General features: G+C 38.8%; 2 pseudogenes; one reads left to right on the top strand and one right to left on the bottom strand.

Annotated features, from left to right (window-relative positions):
- The first annotated feature begins 11,674 nt into the window (after positions 1-11,674).
- LOC107787135 (receptor-like protein 7) lies at positions 11,675-12,843 on the top strand (annotated as a pseudogene).
- Positions 12,844-12,855: 12 nt separating this feature from the next.
- On the bottom strand, positions 12,856-15,198 carry LOC107787134 (receptor-like protein 7; annotated as a pseudogene).
- Positions 15,199-15,213: the final 15 nt, after the last annotated feature.

Below are 15,213 nucleotides of genomic sequence, written 5' to 3'. Positions count from 1 at the left end.
TGCTTCACTGGTCTGAACCTGGGGTCCAAACTTAGCCGATGTGTCGTTATGTCCGGCGGGATCCTTGTTATATCTAAATGGGACCAGGTAAAACAATCAATGTTATCGATAAGAAAATTGAATGAGTTTCTTCCTGAGTTCGGGGCCCAACCCCATTCCGAAATATACCTTTCGCTCGGGCGCAACCCCGTTCCAAAACAATCGATGTTGATTTGGTGGCGTCGGAGTCATCGGGAATCATGAAAGATCGAGGGACCCTTTAATCATCATCCTCTTCGATCTTCTGGTTATTTGGCTGGGTCGAAGCCGATGTCTGTGATGGCTATTTGGTGTCCCGTTCTCCTTCTGAGCCTGATCCTTTTATCGGAGAAGGTGAGGACATCGGTTTAGCTTCCTCGACGGCGAACATTTCCTTTGCGGCTGGTTGTTCTCCGTACACCATTTTGACACCTCTCGATGTCGGGAATTTGAGGGCCTGGTGTAGGGTCGAAGGTACAACTCTCATGTTGTGGATCCATGGCCTGCCGAAAAGGGCGTTGTATCTCATATCACCTTCGATCACGTGAAACTTTATTTCCTGGATGGTTCTGGCCACGTTTATTGGTAGGATTATCTCACCTTTGGTGGTTTCACATGCCATATTGAACCCGTTTAGAACCAGAGTTGCGGGTACGATCTGATCTTGTAGGCCGAGCTGCTCTACTACCTTCATTCGGATGATGTTGGCCGAGCTACCTGGATCGATTAACACACGCTTAATTTTAGTTTTATTCATGAGTACGAATTTTACCAGTGCGTCGTTATGAGGTTGGATGACCCCTTATGCATCATCATCATCGAAGGACAAAGTCCCCATGGGTGCGTAATCTTGAGTCCGAGATCGTTTTTCCCTCACAATCGATGTTTTAGTGCGTTTAAGCACCGGTCCCTGAGGGGTATCGATGCCGCCGATGATCATGTGAATGACGTGTTGCGGTTCTTCTTGCTCGTTTTGCTTGCTGAAATCCCTATTTTTAAAATGGTTCTTCGCCCTATCACTCAAACATTCCCGAAGGTTCCCCTTGTTAAATAAGCGGGTTATTTCCTCTCTTAGTTGCATGCAATCTTCCGTTCTGTGGCCATGAGTACCATGATATTCACATGTTTGTTTGGGATTTCCTTGGGCAGGATCGGTCTGCATGGGTCGAGGCCATTTAGTGTCTTTGATGTGTCCGATGGCCGACACGATAGCAGATGCACCAACGCTGAAGTTATATTCTGATAATCGAGGTGCTTCTATAGGATCGGCATATTTATCGAAGCCGCTCTTACTCATAAGTCCTCGAGAATTTTGCCCTCGGTCATTCTTTCGATTGTTCTGAACTGTATTGCATGCTGAACCATTGTTCACCCGATTTACGACGTACGGTCGATATCGGTCTCTGTCCGACCTTAGTTCTCTGTCGATCTCCTTTTGGTTTTTAGTAGCTGTCCTGTTCTGGTGCACGGGTCCATAAGGAGCTCCCAACTGATCATCCTCGACCCAAATTTTTGATTGGTATCGGTTGTGTACATCTGCCCAAGTTATCGCTGGATACTCGATCAAATTTTGTTTCAGCCGATGTGATGATGTCGAACTTAGCTCGTTCAACCCTTGGGTGAAAGCTTGTACGGCCCAATCGTCTGTGACCGGTGGTAATTCCATGCGTTCCATTTGAAATCGGGATACGAATTCCCTTAGCATTTCATTCCCCCTTTGCTTTACTTTGATGAGGTCTGATTTCCTTGTTGCAACCTTTATGGTACCAGCATGTGCCTTTACGAATGAATCTGCTAACATGGCAAAAGAATCGATGGAATTTGGTGGTAAATTGTGATACCAGATCATCGCTCCTTTCGAGAGGGTCTCCCCGAACTTTTTCAACAACACAGATTCGATCTCATCGTCCTCCAAATCGTTACCTTTGATGGCACATGTGTAAGAGGTGACATGTTTGTTAGGATCGGTCGTACCGTTATATTTGAGAATTTCGGGCATACGAAATTTTTTGGGGATTGGTTTCGGTGCCGCACTCGAGGGAAAAGGTTTTTTTATGAATTTTTTCGAATCAAGCCCTTTTATCATTGGTGGAGCCCCCGGGATTTGATCGACCCTGGCATTGTATGTTTCCACTCTCTTGTCGTTGGCTTCGACTCATTTTGTGAGTTCTTCGAACAATTTAGTAATTCCGGGAGTAATCCCCGATTCTTGCTCGTTTGATTTCACTATGGCGGGCTTTGTTTTGGGGGTGATTTCTCGAAGTGGATTGGAATCCGGCCTGCTTTGTGCGCGAGTTTGGCTCTGTAATTGAGCTATCGCTACTTGTTGGGCTTGTAGCATCTCGAAGATCATACGTAAGCTGGCCCCGATTTTCCCTGCATTTTGGGTGTCTCGGGCTACGGATCGAGTACCGCCCTGAATGCTTCTTTCTGGTTTGGAACACTGATTCGCCTCCAAAGCTATTTGTGAATTGACATCCAATGGTATTTCGGCTCGAATTTCGGGTACTTCGATTTGAGCCTCGGTGCCATTGTTAATTGGCCTTCCGGCCCCGGGTGCCAAGTTGTTGGTTTCATTCCCCTGCGTTAGATTTGTATCAAACGATCATTGTTACCCTTGGCCCCACAGTAGGCGCCAAACTGTTTACCGAAAAAATCGGATAACGTTAGATTTTGTGTATGGTTCTAAGGATATGCGATACAATTCGATATAAATCGTGTAGAGAAATAGAGATACGTATATTCTTGACTATGAGAATGCAAATAGTGGGCAATAAGAATGAATGAGATAAAATAAAGCAAACACAAAGGGATATCATTCAATCTAAGAAGTGATTTTTTTTTTGTCTCTGCCCTTTAGCTTACAAGGATTCCCCCTTTTATAGAAGAGGGTCATTACAAAAAATAATAAAATAAAACATATAGTGGAAGGCTCATGATGACTTGTCTCTTCCTTGATTCCCGCCAAGATTCTCTCTCTTGGTGCGATCGCAACGGCTCTTGTCTGTGATCTCGATACTGACTCGAACTCATTACTGGGTCGGGTCCTCCGGTCTTGGTTCGAGTTCGACCTTCGAGATGGGCGTCGCGCATTTCCGACCTCAAAGCAGTGCCTTGCGGATCGATTCGGTCACGGGCTCGATAGAGTTATCGAGCCGACTCCTCAAGCGACCTTCGGGCTCGAGGCTCGTTAGTACCGACTTTAGAGCTCATTCCCAAAATTTCATTCTGACTTTTTAACACTCGAACTCGATCGAACGTAAGAAGATCGAAATCTATTTCGACAGTATACAGTGTCTTAGGTATATTCTTCTTATCAACTGCAAATGTATTGGTTGTAGATTTCTAGTGCAGAGCCCTATCAAGTGTTGTGTTCAACTCTAATCACTGTTGTAATATAACAAAGTCAGTGCCAACTTTTGTATTGTATTACTTTTCGCTCCAGAGTAAGTTCTTGAATTGTTTTTGTTATGTTATTATTTTCATTCATAAGGCAGTGCTAGTAACTTTAATTTGCATTAGCTGATTATTTATATAACCAATGGTAAGGTTAATTTATTGCTTATCAGTGAAAGGTTAAATCTTTGCATACGAAGTGGTGACTTGTAGCTTTGCGGTTGCTTATCTTTTCTACTAGTTGAATTATTATTGCATTTGTATTTATTTAGCAGACTTTTAAGACTTTTAGCCCTTAATTAACTGCAGAAAATAAGCTTACTAAACATGTCTAACATCAAAGTGAGTATTATATTTTTGTAGCTATCACTTAGCATTTCCATGGAAAGACTTGTGCATTGACTACTATATATCACTCATTTGGAATTGTCTTTCTTCACTAAAAATTCTATGAATGTGATGTAGAAATTGGAAGGAACAAGTAGCCCCCAGTCCAAGACATGTGCATTGACTTGAGCTATATGTGGCCAGTTCACTAAAAGCTTTCGTTTGAAATTTCCATGGAAAGACTTGTGCACTGACTTGAAATAAACATTGGCCTATCTATTTCTTATTGTAGTAATTAGATCAATATTGTTACCCTGATGATGAAACCAAATTCAAGAACATTAAACCAATTAGTGTTTATCTATTTGAAAGAAAAAAAAACAGGCATTTATTCTTATAATATTAATCAAACAGTCGCAGCAACTTTGACAAGTCAAAGAAAACTATCCTCCTATATATATTTGCGTAGCTTTTTCTTAATTTCCATAAACAACTTTTGAACTCCTTTTATGCAAACATGATCTCAGTTGTGCTTTTAGTTTCTCTATCATGAACTTGCTTTTTCTTCATCCACATTACCTCAATTGTGCCACAAAGATCAAAGCATTCCCCTTCTAAAATTAAAGCAAACGCTCTCATATAACAATTCTGATGCTTTACCTGACAGGATTGCACGGGGCATTACCTGAGAGTACTTTTCACTTGTCAAACTTGCAAGATCTTAACTTAGTTGTCAATGATCAGCTCAATAGTTATTTTCCTAAGACCAAATGGAACAGCAATGCATCTCTCAGGGAGTTATATCTCTCTGAAGTGAATTTTTCTGGTGATTTTCTGCCCGAATCTCTTGGCTATCTAACTTCATTGCAGAGTCTGGAACTTGATTCTTGCAATCTCTCGGGGCCGATTCCGGAATCTCTTTGGAATCTCACTCGTATAGTGTATATGGACCAATTCCTTTGTTTGCAAGCGGAATGCAGAATTTGAAGGTACTTTACCTATCAAATAACTCCCTGAATGGAGAAATACCATCCTGGATATACACGCTTCCATCACTAACTGAACTAGACTTGAGCTATAACCACTTTTCTGGTCAACTTGATTATTTCAAGTCCAATTCAGTAGTCACTATTGACTTAAGTGGCAATCAGTTGCAAGGCCTTCTTCCCAAGTCAATTCAAAACCTTGTGAATCTAGAACAACTTATTCTTTTCTTTAACAATTTTAGTGGCAATGTAGGCGTCAGCATCTTTTCAAACATCAAACAACTTCACTCGTTGGGTCTTTCATATAATAGTATTTCGCTGACCAATGAGAACAAAGTCAAGTCTACCTTGCCCGAATCTCTTACAGCCTTATCCTTGTCCGGTTGTGAAGTAAAATAATTGGATTTTTTTAGATCAGCAAAGGAACTTTTTGTTAGTCCCGCCAATATTGTTGTATTTGTAAATAATAATTCTGAAAAATATAAGTTATCGTAATGAAACAGTAATTAATTCGAGCCCACTGAATTCACAGTATTTCCTTAAGGAATTTAATCCCCTCCTAGTACCCAAGGTTATGGATTATTTCCTCCCAGGATAGAACGAATCACACACTGGTGTAGCGGTACTTCAAACCCCAGTATTTCAGCGAACACAAAGTTTGGTAGTAAATCACACTTACAGTTGCTTTGTTTGATGTTAAAACAATGCAGAACAAAGGAGTAGAAACTCAAAAAATCGTATGGAAATGCTGAGAGGAAGGAGTGCAATGTATAGCCAAAGTTGAGCGTTTTCAGTTTGGTGTTTTTTTGTGTTTCTTCAACAGCTGCTGCACATATTTATAGCAGTCAGCTTTGAAGATGAACGACCCTCCACCCTCCATGGTGGAGCATGCACTAGCTTGTTTGTGGAGCAAGCACTTGGCCATGGTGGGAAGAGCATTAGGCGGCTGCTATTGCAGCTGGTGGTCAATACACGGATTGAAACATATCCGTTACAAAAGCGGATAATCTTACATTAATATTTACTATTAACAAATAAATTTGTTCCAAAAAATTGATCAATCAATCATTTGACCAAATCCGAATCCGAAGCCGAAGCCGAAGCCGAAGCCGAGCCGAGCGAGCGAGCGACGACGACGGCGCGAGACTTGCTTTCTTCTTAACTCTTTAAGAGCTACAAAAAGAGCAATTATATATATATACCCACCAAAAATCTTTTCCTCTTCCAATATGGGACAATGTCTCATTGTCAAGAGGGGGAAACTTAAAATTTTACTCAAAAATTTTATTTTTTCCCTCCATTTCCCATTCACCCTCATTTTAAGACTATTTCATCTTAAATAACAAAAATCTCAACAATCCCCCACATGAATGGGGAATGGCTATATCACGGAAGTATGCATGGAAAAATTATGTGATTTGCAAGTAATGATTAATCGCATCTAGATAAGTAGGTTTCCCTTTGAACTTTTCGTAGTAAACTTATGTCGGATATACTCGATCAATCGGTAGATTTGATATCTTTGAACCGTCGATCTTTGGTGTATACCTAGACAACCATAAGTCACACAATCAACACTTAACCGTCTTTGGTTCTCATTGTTGTGTTCGTTTCAGCCATGAACACTGCCTGGTTTCATAAGTGCGTAGAGAACTGGCCTTACAAAGTTCTCCTTGAAGCGGCTAACACTTCACACTTACATAGGTGATTCCTAAACGTGTCATCCTGTAGATACACTATTTGATATACCCCGTATCAAATTTAGAAATCATTAAAAAGCCTTAATACTTTATCCTTGGTACTGAACATTGTCTCATTACGAAAACGGACTAAAATTTTATTTGACAATGTTGAACCGTCATTAATGACTTTGTTTGATCTCCTTGAACCTAGATCTTGGGATCTCCAGTCTTCTAGGTAGAGTTACCGCCACATGACTTGTTCTCGGCCATAGCCTCATTCCCCTTGATGATTTCTCAACTACCTCTCTAGTTAGGCCTTTTGTAAGTGGATCCGACACATTATCACTTGACTTTATATAGTCAATCGTGATAATTCCTCTAGAGAGTAATTGCCTAACGATTTTATGTCTTCGTCGTATATGACGAGATTTACTGTTATACATAACGCTCCCAGCCCTTCCAATTGCCGCTTGACTATCACAATGTATGCATATTGGTGCCAACGGTTTGGGCCAAAATGGAATGTCTTCCAAGAAATTCCGGAGCCATTCAGCTTCTTCACCGGCTTTATCTAAGGCTATGAATTCAGCCTCCATTGTAGAGCGGGCAATACATGTTTGTTTGGACGACTTCCAAGATACCGCTCCTCCACCAATAGTGAATACATATCCACTCGTGGACTTAGAATCAGTTGAACCGGTGATCCAATTTGCATCACAGTATCCCTCAATCACCGCAGGGAATTTACTGTAGTGCAAGTCAAAGTTCTGGGTATGTTCTAAATATCCCAAATCTCGTTTCATTGCCATCCAATGAGATTGGCCTGGATTGCTCGTATATCGACTCAGTTTACTTATAGCACAAGCTATATCTGGTCGTGTACAATTCATGATATACATTAAGCATCCCAACACACGGGCATAATCCAATTGTGATATGCTTTGGCCTTTATTCTTTGCTAATGCAAGATTCACGTCAATTGGAGTCTTTGCAACTTTAAAGCCCAAGTGCTTGAATTTTTCAAGTACTGTCTTAATATAATGAGATTGTGACAATGTCAGACCTTGAGGAGTCTTATGGATCTTAATTCCCAGAATTAAATCAGCAACTCCCAAGTCTTTCATATCAAACTTGCTATTGAGCATACGCTTAGTAGCATTTATGTTGGCAATGTCATTACTCATTATCAGCATATCATCCACATATAGGCAAACAATGACTATGATTTGGAACATTTTTAATGTACACACATTTATCACATTCATTTATCTTAAAACCATTTGACAACATTGTTTGGTCAAATTTTGCATGCCATTGTTTGGGTGCTTATTTTAGTCCGTAAAGAGACTTAACAAGTCTACATACCTTCTTTTCTTTACCTGGAACCACAAACCCTTCAGGTTGTTCCATGTAAATTTCTTCCTCCAACTCTCCATTTAAGAAGGCCGTCTTAACATCCATTTGATGAATTTCAAGACTATACACTGCAGCTAATGCTACTAACATCCGTATGGACGTAATTCTTGTAACTGGAGAGTATGTATCAAAGTAGTCTAGACCTTCTCGTTGTCTATACCCTTTGACTACGAGTCTTGCCTTGAATTTATCAATAGTGCTATCATCTTTGATTTTTCTCTTAAAAATCCATTTAGAACCCAAAGGTTTATTTCCAGGAGGAAGATCAACCAATTCCCATGTATGGTTGTTCAATATGGATTTTATTTCACTATTGACTGTCTCTTTCCAAAACAATGATTCCGAAGAAGTCATAGCTTCTTTAAATATTTGAGGCTCATTCTCCAATAAAAAAGTCACAAAATCTGGTCCAAATGAAGTAGACGTTCTTTGACGTTTACTACGTCTTGGATCCTCCTGATTACATATACTTTCTTTTGTTTCTTCCCGAGGTCGTTTAGATCCTTCACCAAACGACTCACATTCCTTTTTATACGGATATATATTTTCAAAGAACTCAGCATTATCTGATTCTATAACCGTATTATTATGAATGTCGGGATTTTTTGATTTATGAACCAGAAATCGATATGCTTTACTATTTGTCGCATATCCTATGAAAACACAATCAACGGTTTTCGGTCCTATCTTTATCCTTTTGGGTTTAGGAACTTGTACTTTTGTCAAACACCCCCACACTTTAAAATAATTAAAGTTGGGCTTCCTTCCTTTCCATTTTTCATATGGAATGGATTGTGTTTTGCTATGGGGCACTCGATTTAATATTCGATTAGTCGTAAGGATGGCTTCCCCCATAAGTTCTGTGGCAAACCAGAACTTATCAACAACGCGTTCGTCATCTCCTTTAATGTGCGATTCTTTCTTTCCGCAATCCCATTAGATTGGGGCATTTAAGGGGCTGTTGTTTGATGAATAATTCCATATTCTAAACATATTTCTTCAAAAGGAGATTCATATTCACCACCCCTATCACTTCTTATCATTTTTACTTTCTTGTTAAGTTGCGTTTCAACTTCATTTTTGTATTGCCTGAATGCGTCTATTGCTTCATCTTTACTATTCAGTAAGTAAACATAGCAATATCGAGTACCATCGTCAATAAAAGTTATGAAATACTTCTTTCCACCGCGAGATGGTATTGACTTCATGTCACAAATATCTGTGTGAATTAAGTCTAAAGAATTTGAATTCCTTTCAACTGACTTATAAGGATGTTTAACATACTTAGATTCCACACATGTTTGACATTTTAATTTTTCGCATTCAAACTTAGGCAGTACTTTCAAGTTAATCATTTTTCGCAAGGTTTTATAATTGACATGACTCAAACGTACATGCCATAAATTATTTGACTCAAGTAAGTAAGAAGAAGCTGAAATATTATTATTGTTTTCCACAACCATTACATTTAGATTGAAAAGGCCCTCGGTGAGGTAACATTTTCCTACAAATATTTCATTCTTACTTATGACAACCTTGTTGGACACAAAAACGCACTTAAAACCGTGCTTAACAAGAAGTCCAGTAGAGACTAAATTCTTTCTCATTTCGGGAACATGAAGGACATTGTTCAAAGTCATGACCTTGCGAGAAATTATTTTCAGAAATATCTTCCCATATCCTTCAACTTTTGCTGTTGAAGCATTTTCCATATAAACTGTCTCTCCGGGTCCAGCATGAGCATAAGTAGCAAATGCTTTTCTAACTGCACAAACATGGCGAGTGGCTCCAGAATCAAACCACCACAGTTTAGGATTTTTCACCAAGTTACATTCAGAAAGCATTGCACACAAGTTATCAACATCATCATGCTTTACTACCATGTTTGCTTGACCCTTTTTCTTGTCTTTCTTCGGAGCACGATACTCCGTAGATTTGTGTCCGATTTTCCCACAGTTGTACCAGTTTCCACTTAACCGCTTCTTGCTTGGGTTGTATTTTGGAACAGAAGCCTTCTTCCTCTTTTTGTTATCTTCAACAATATTTGCTCCCATTATTGTTGAATTTCCACGGCCTCTCCTTTCAGCAGCTTTATTGTTCTCTTCGATTCTCAACCGAACAATGAGATCTTCAAGGGACATTTCCTTTCGTTTGTGTTTCAAATAATTTTTGAAGTCCTTCCACAACGGAGGCAACTTCTCAATCATTGCTGGTACTTGGAATGCTTCATTGATGACAAGACCTTCAGCAAGTAGATCATGAATAATCATTTGCAATTCCTGAACTTGGGTAATAACAGACTTGCTATCTACCATTTTGTAGTCCAAAAATTTTGCGGCAACGAATTTCTTCATCCCGGCATCTTCAGTTTTATATTTCTTTTCAAGCGCATTCCACAATTCTTTTGACGTCTCCATGCCACTGTATACATTATACAGATTATCATCCAGTCCGCTACAAATATAATTTTTGTATAAAAAATCAGAATGCTTCCACGCTTCAATCACGACAAAGCGTTCATTCTCTGGAGTTTTATCTGGCAGATCAGGAACATCTTCCTTGATGAACTTCTGTAGACATAACGTAGTTAAGTAGAAGAGCATCTTCTGCTGCCAGCGCTTGAAATCAATCCCGAAAAATTTTTCGGATTTTTCTGCCGGTGTTCGGCTTGTCGATGCGTTGGCAGTCACCGTCGGAACAGCTTGGTTTTCGCTTTCAGTCGTCATTTTTTCTATAAAAGAATGACACAAATAAACGTTTGATAAACGTTTTCAAACTGGAGTAAAAATCACGTAGATTTTAATCTCCAACAAAACGCCACGAAGGCTTTACTCTCCAAAACGGGAGTACACAAAATCACAGAGGTTTTAGTTTGCAGAATAATAAGAATAACACAAATACAGAAATAAATATTAAATTTCTTAAGATTGTTAGTCCCGCCAATATTGCTGTATTTGTAAATAATAATTCTGGAAAATATAAGTTATCGTAATGAAACAGTAATTAATTCGAGCCCACTGAATTCACAGTATTTCCTTAAGGAATTTAATCCCCTCCTAGTACCCAAGGTTATGGATTATTTTCTCCCAGGATAGAACGAATCACACACTGGTGTAGCGGTACTTCAAACCCCAGTGTTTCAGCGAACACAAAGTTCGGTAGCAAATCACACTTACAGTTGCTTTGTTTGAAGTTAAAACAATGCAGAACAAAGGAGTAGAAACTCAGAAAATCGTATGGAAATGCTGAGAGGAAGGAGTGCAATGTATAGCCAAAGTTGAGCGTTTTCAGTTTGGTATTTTTTTGTATTTCTTCAACAGCTGCTGCACATATTTATAGCAGTCAGCTTTGAAGATGAACGACCCTCCACCCTCCATGGTGGAGCATGCACTAGCTTGTTTGTGGAGCAAGCACTTGGCCATGGTGGGAAGAGCATTAGGCGGCTGCTATTGCAGCTGGTGGTCAATACACGGATTGGAACATATCCGTTACAAATGCGGATAATCTTACGACAACGACGAAGGCGCGAGGCTTGCTTTCTTCTTAACTCTTTAAGAGCTACAAGAAGAGCAATTATATATATACCCACCAAAAATCTTTTCCTCTTCCAATATGGGATAATGTCTCATTGTCAAGAGGGGGAAACTTAAAATTTTACTCAAAAATTTTATTTTTTCCCTCAATTTCCCATTCACCCTCATTTTAAGACTATTTCATCTTAAATAACAAAAAACTCAACACTTTTTTCTTTGGATCTTTCAAATAACAATATTCAAGGAACAATTCCTTATTGGGCATGGTCTAGCTAATTGGATACATTCAGTGTATTATCTTAACTTATCCCACAACATGTTGACAAGTATTGACCATATTTCATCATTTTTTCAACTAGGTACTCTAGATTTGCGATCCAATTTTCTTCAAGGATCGCTACCTATTCTACCGTCCTCTCTAAGTTATTTTTTCATATCAAATAATAGTCTCAGTGGGAAGATCCCTTCTTATGTTTGCAATTTGACATCATTAATAGTTCTTGATTTGGCAAGAAACAATTTGAAGGGAGCAATTCCACAGTGTTTGGGTAACATGAGTGACCAACTTGAGGCTTTAGATATGCAACACAATTTTCTTTCTGGGAATCTCCAAACAAATTTTAGAGTTGGAAGTGGACTGAAAAGCTTCAACTTGTATGGCAATAAGGTAGAGGGAAAAAATCCCAAAATCTTTAGCCAATTGCAAACAGCTGGAAGTTCTTGATTTGGGAAACAATCACATCAATGACACATTCCCTATGTGGTTAGGGACTCTTCCAAAGCTACAAGTTTTAAGCTTGAGATCCAATAAACCGCACGGACCAATTAGAACTTCGGGGAATTAAAAGCATGTTTTCTCAGCTTCGGATATTAGATTTCCCATGCAATACATTTACAACAGAGTTGCCAACAAGTCTTTTCACCATTTGAAAGCCATGACGAGTATCAATCAAGCAATGAAGACACCAAGTGATGGATATTACCAAGACTCTGTAGATGTCGTAACAAAAGGATAGGAGCTTGAAGTTGTTAGAATCTTGTCTTTGTACACCACTATGGATCTTTCAAACAATAAATTTGAAGGACAAATTTCAAGTATTATGGGAGACCTCATTGCACTTCGTGTGTTGAACTTATCTCATAATGGATTGCAAGGTCATATATCGAAATCACTTGGAAATTTATCTGTAGTTGAATCACTGGACATTTCATTTAACCAGCTTTCAGGACAGATACCACAACAACTTGCTTCTCTTTGGTCTTTTGCATTCTTAAATCTCTCCCACAATCATCTCGTAGGATGCATTCCTCAAGGACCTCAATTTCAAACATTTGAGAATAAGTCATATGAACGTAATGATGGATTACGTGGATTCCCAGTTTCAGAAGGTTGTGGAAGTAGCAGGATTCCCGAGAAAAACAATACCTCGCGTTTTGGATGAAGAAAGCAATTCTACATTTTTAAGTGAATTTAGGAAAGCAATTCTAAGATTCCAATTACATTGAAGACGATAATGCATGCAGAATTGCTTTCCTAAATTCACTTGGAAATGTAGAATTACTTTCTTCATCCAAAATGCGTGTTGTTGTTGTTTGTCTCTGGCATCTTGTTACTCCCACAACCTTTTGAAACGGGGAATCCACGTAATCCATCATTACCTTCATATGAATTGTTCTCTAATGTAGAAAATTGAGGTCCCCTAAGTTAAGCAAGTTTTCTTGGTATCTCCCCTAAAAGCTGGTTAGATGAAAGGTAACGATTCGACTAGAGATAAATTTCCAAGTGATGGTGGAATATGACCCTGTAATACGGATTATGAGACAATTTCAACACCCAAAGCGAAATGAGATCTCCCAGAACACTAGGAATATGTCCTTCAAATTTGTTGTTTGAAAGAACGATCGTGGTGTACAAAGACAAGATTCTCACAACTTCACGCTCCAGTCCCTTTGTTACAACAGTTACTGTGTCTCTGCAATATAAATTCCCTTCATTAGTAATTGGTGGATTTATTGGTTGATCAATTCTCCACATGGCTTTTAATTGTAGAAAAAGACTTGTTGGTAACTCTGCTGTAAACGCATTATCAGAGAGATCTAGTATCCGAGGCTGAGGAAACAAGTTTTCAATGCTTGAAGTTATAATGGGTCTATGCAATTTATTGGATTTCAAGCTTAAAACTTGTAGCATTGGAAGAGTCCCCAACCACATAGGAAATGTATTATTGAGATGATTGTTTCCCAAGTCAAGAACTTCCAACCATTTGCAATTGGCCAAGGGTCCTGGGATTTTTCCCTCTAGTTTATTGTCATGCAAGTTGAAGCTTTTAAGTGAATTCCCAGATGTACAAGTTATTTGGAGATTTCCGGAAAGACAATGTGTTGCATATCGAAAACCATGAGTAGTTCACTCATGTTACCCAAACATTGTGGAATTGCTCCTTTCAACTTGTTTCTTGACAAATCTAGAATTATTAATGATGTCAAATTGCAAAAAGAGGAAGGGATCTCCCCAATAAGATTATTATTTGACATGAAGAAAAATTGTACAGAGGGTTATGGAATAGGTAGCGATCCTTGAAGAAAATTTGACTGTAAATCAATAGCATATAGAGGAAGAAGATGAATGTGGTGAAAACTTGTCAACATGTTGTGGGATAGATCAAGAACTGACATGGAATGCATCCAATTAGACCATGCCCGAATCCCAATCAGGAATTCTTCCTTGAATCTTGTTATATGAAAGATCCAACTGCTCAAGATTCTTTGCTGATCTCAAAAAATCCAATTCATTTACTTCACAAGCAGACAACAATAAGCTTGTCAAAGATTCAGGCAAGGTAGACTTGACTTTGTTCTCATTGGTCAGTGAAATACTATTATATGAAAGATCCAGATCGGTAAGTTGTTTGAGACTTGAAAAGATGCTGACATCTACATTTCCACTAAAATTGTTAAATGAAAGATAAAGTAATGTTAGATTCACAAGGTTCTGAAGTGACTTGGGAAGAGGACCTTGCAATTGGTTGTGTTCTAAATTAATCTGGACTAATATATTGTGCTTGAAATCCTCAAGCTGACTAAAAAAGTGGTTAAAACTCAAGTCTAGTGCACTTAGTGATGGAAGTGAGGATATCCATGATGGTAATGCTCCATTCAGGGAGTTATTTGATAGCAGAAATGTGTTTAGATTCTGCAGTCCACTATTAAAAGGAGGAATTGGTCCTTCAAGATGGTTATTTCGAAGATCCATAGACTCTATACGGATGAGATTCCAAAGAGATTTTGGAATAGGTCCAGTGAGATTACAAGAATTAAGTTGCAAGGACCGCAAGGATGTTAGCCAAGAGATAGAGGAATTGGCCCTTCAAGATGGTTATTTGAAAGGTGCAACAACTCTAGACGAGCGAGATTCCAAAGAGATTTTGGAATTGGCCCCGAGAGATTGCAAGAATTAAGTTCCAAGGGCAGCAAAGAAGTTAGATAACCAAGAGATTCAGGCAAATCACCATAAAACTTAACTGAAGAAAGATCTAACTCCCTGAGATATGCACTGTTGTTCCATTTGGTATTTGGAAAATAACCAGCGAGCTGATTATTGTCTAACAAGGTAAGAACTTGCAAGTCTGGCAAGTGAAAAGTAGTCTCAGGAATTATCCCATACAATCCTGTGGATCCCAACCTCAGAGTTGTTATATAAGAAGAAAAATTTTGAGGTATGGCTGAAGAGATGTCTAATTTAGTAAGACGAGTCAGGATTTGAAGTTTATGGGTTCCAAAATAATTACGGAATCCATAGCTCGTCTTACTTACTGGTTTCACAATTAAATATTTATACATATTTAATGAATTTTT

Source organism: Nicotiana tabacum, chromosome 23 (genome assembly GCF_000715075.1).
Source record: "Nicotiana tabacum cultivar K326 chromosome 23, ASM71507v2, whole genome shotgun sequence".
NCBI lineage: Eukaryota > Viridiplantae > Streptophyta > Magnoliopsida > Solanales > Solanaceae > Nicotiana > Nicotiana tabacum.
The sequence above is the reverse complement of the archived record's forward strand: the minus strand, read 5'-3'. Positions and strand labels throughout refer to the sequence as shown.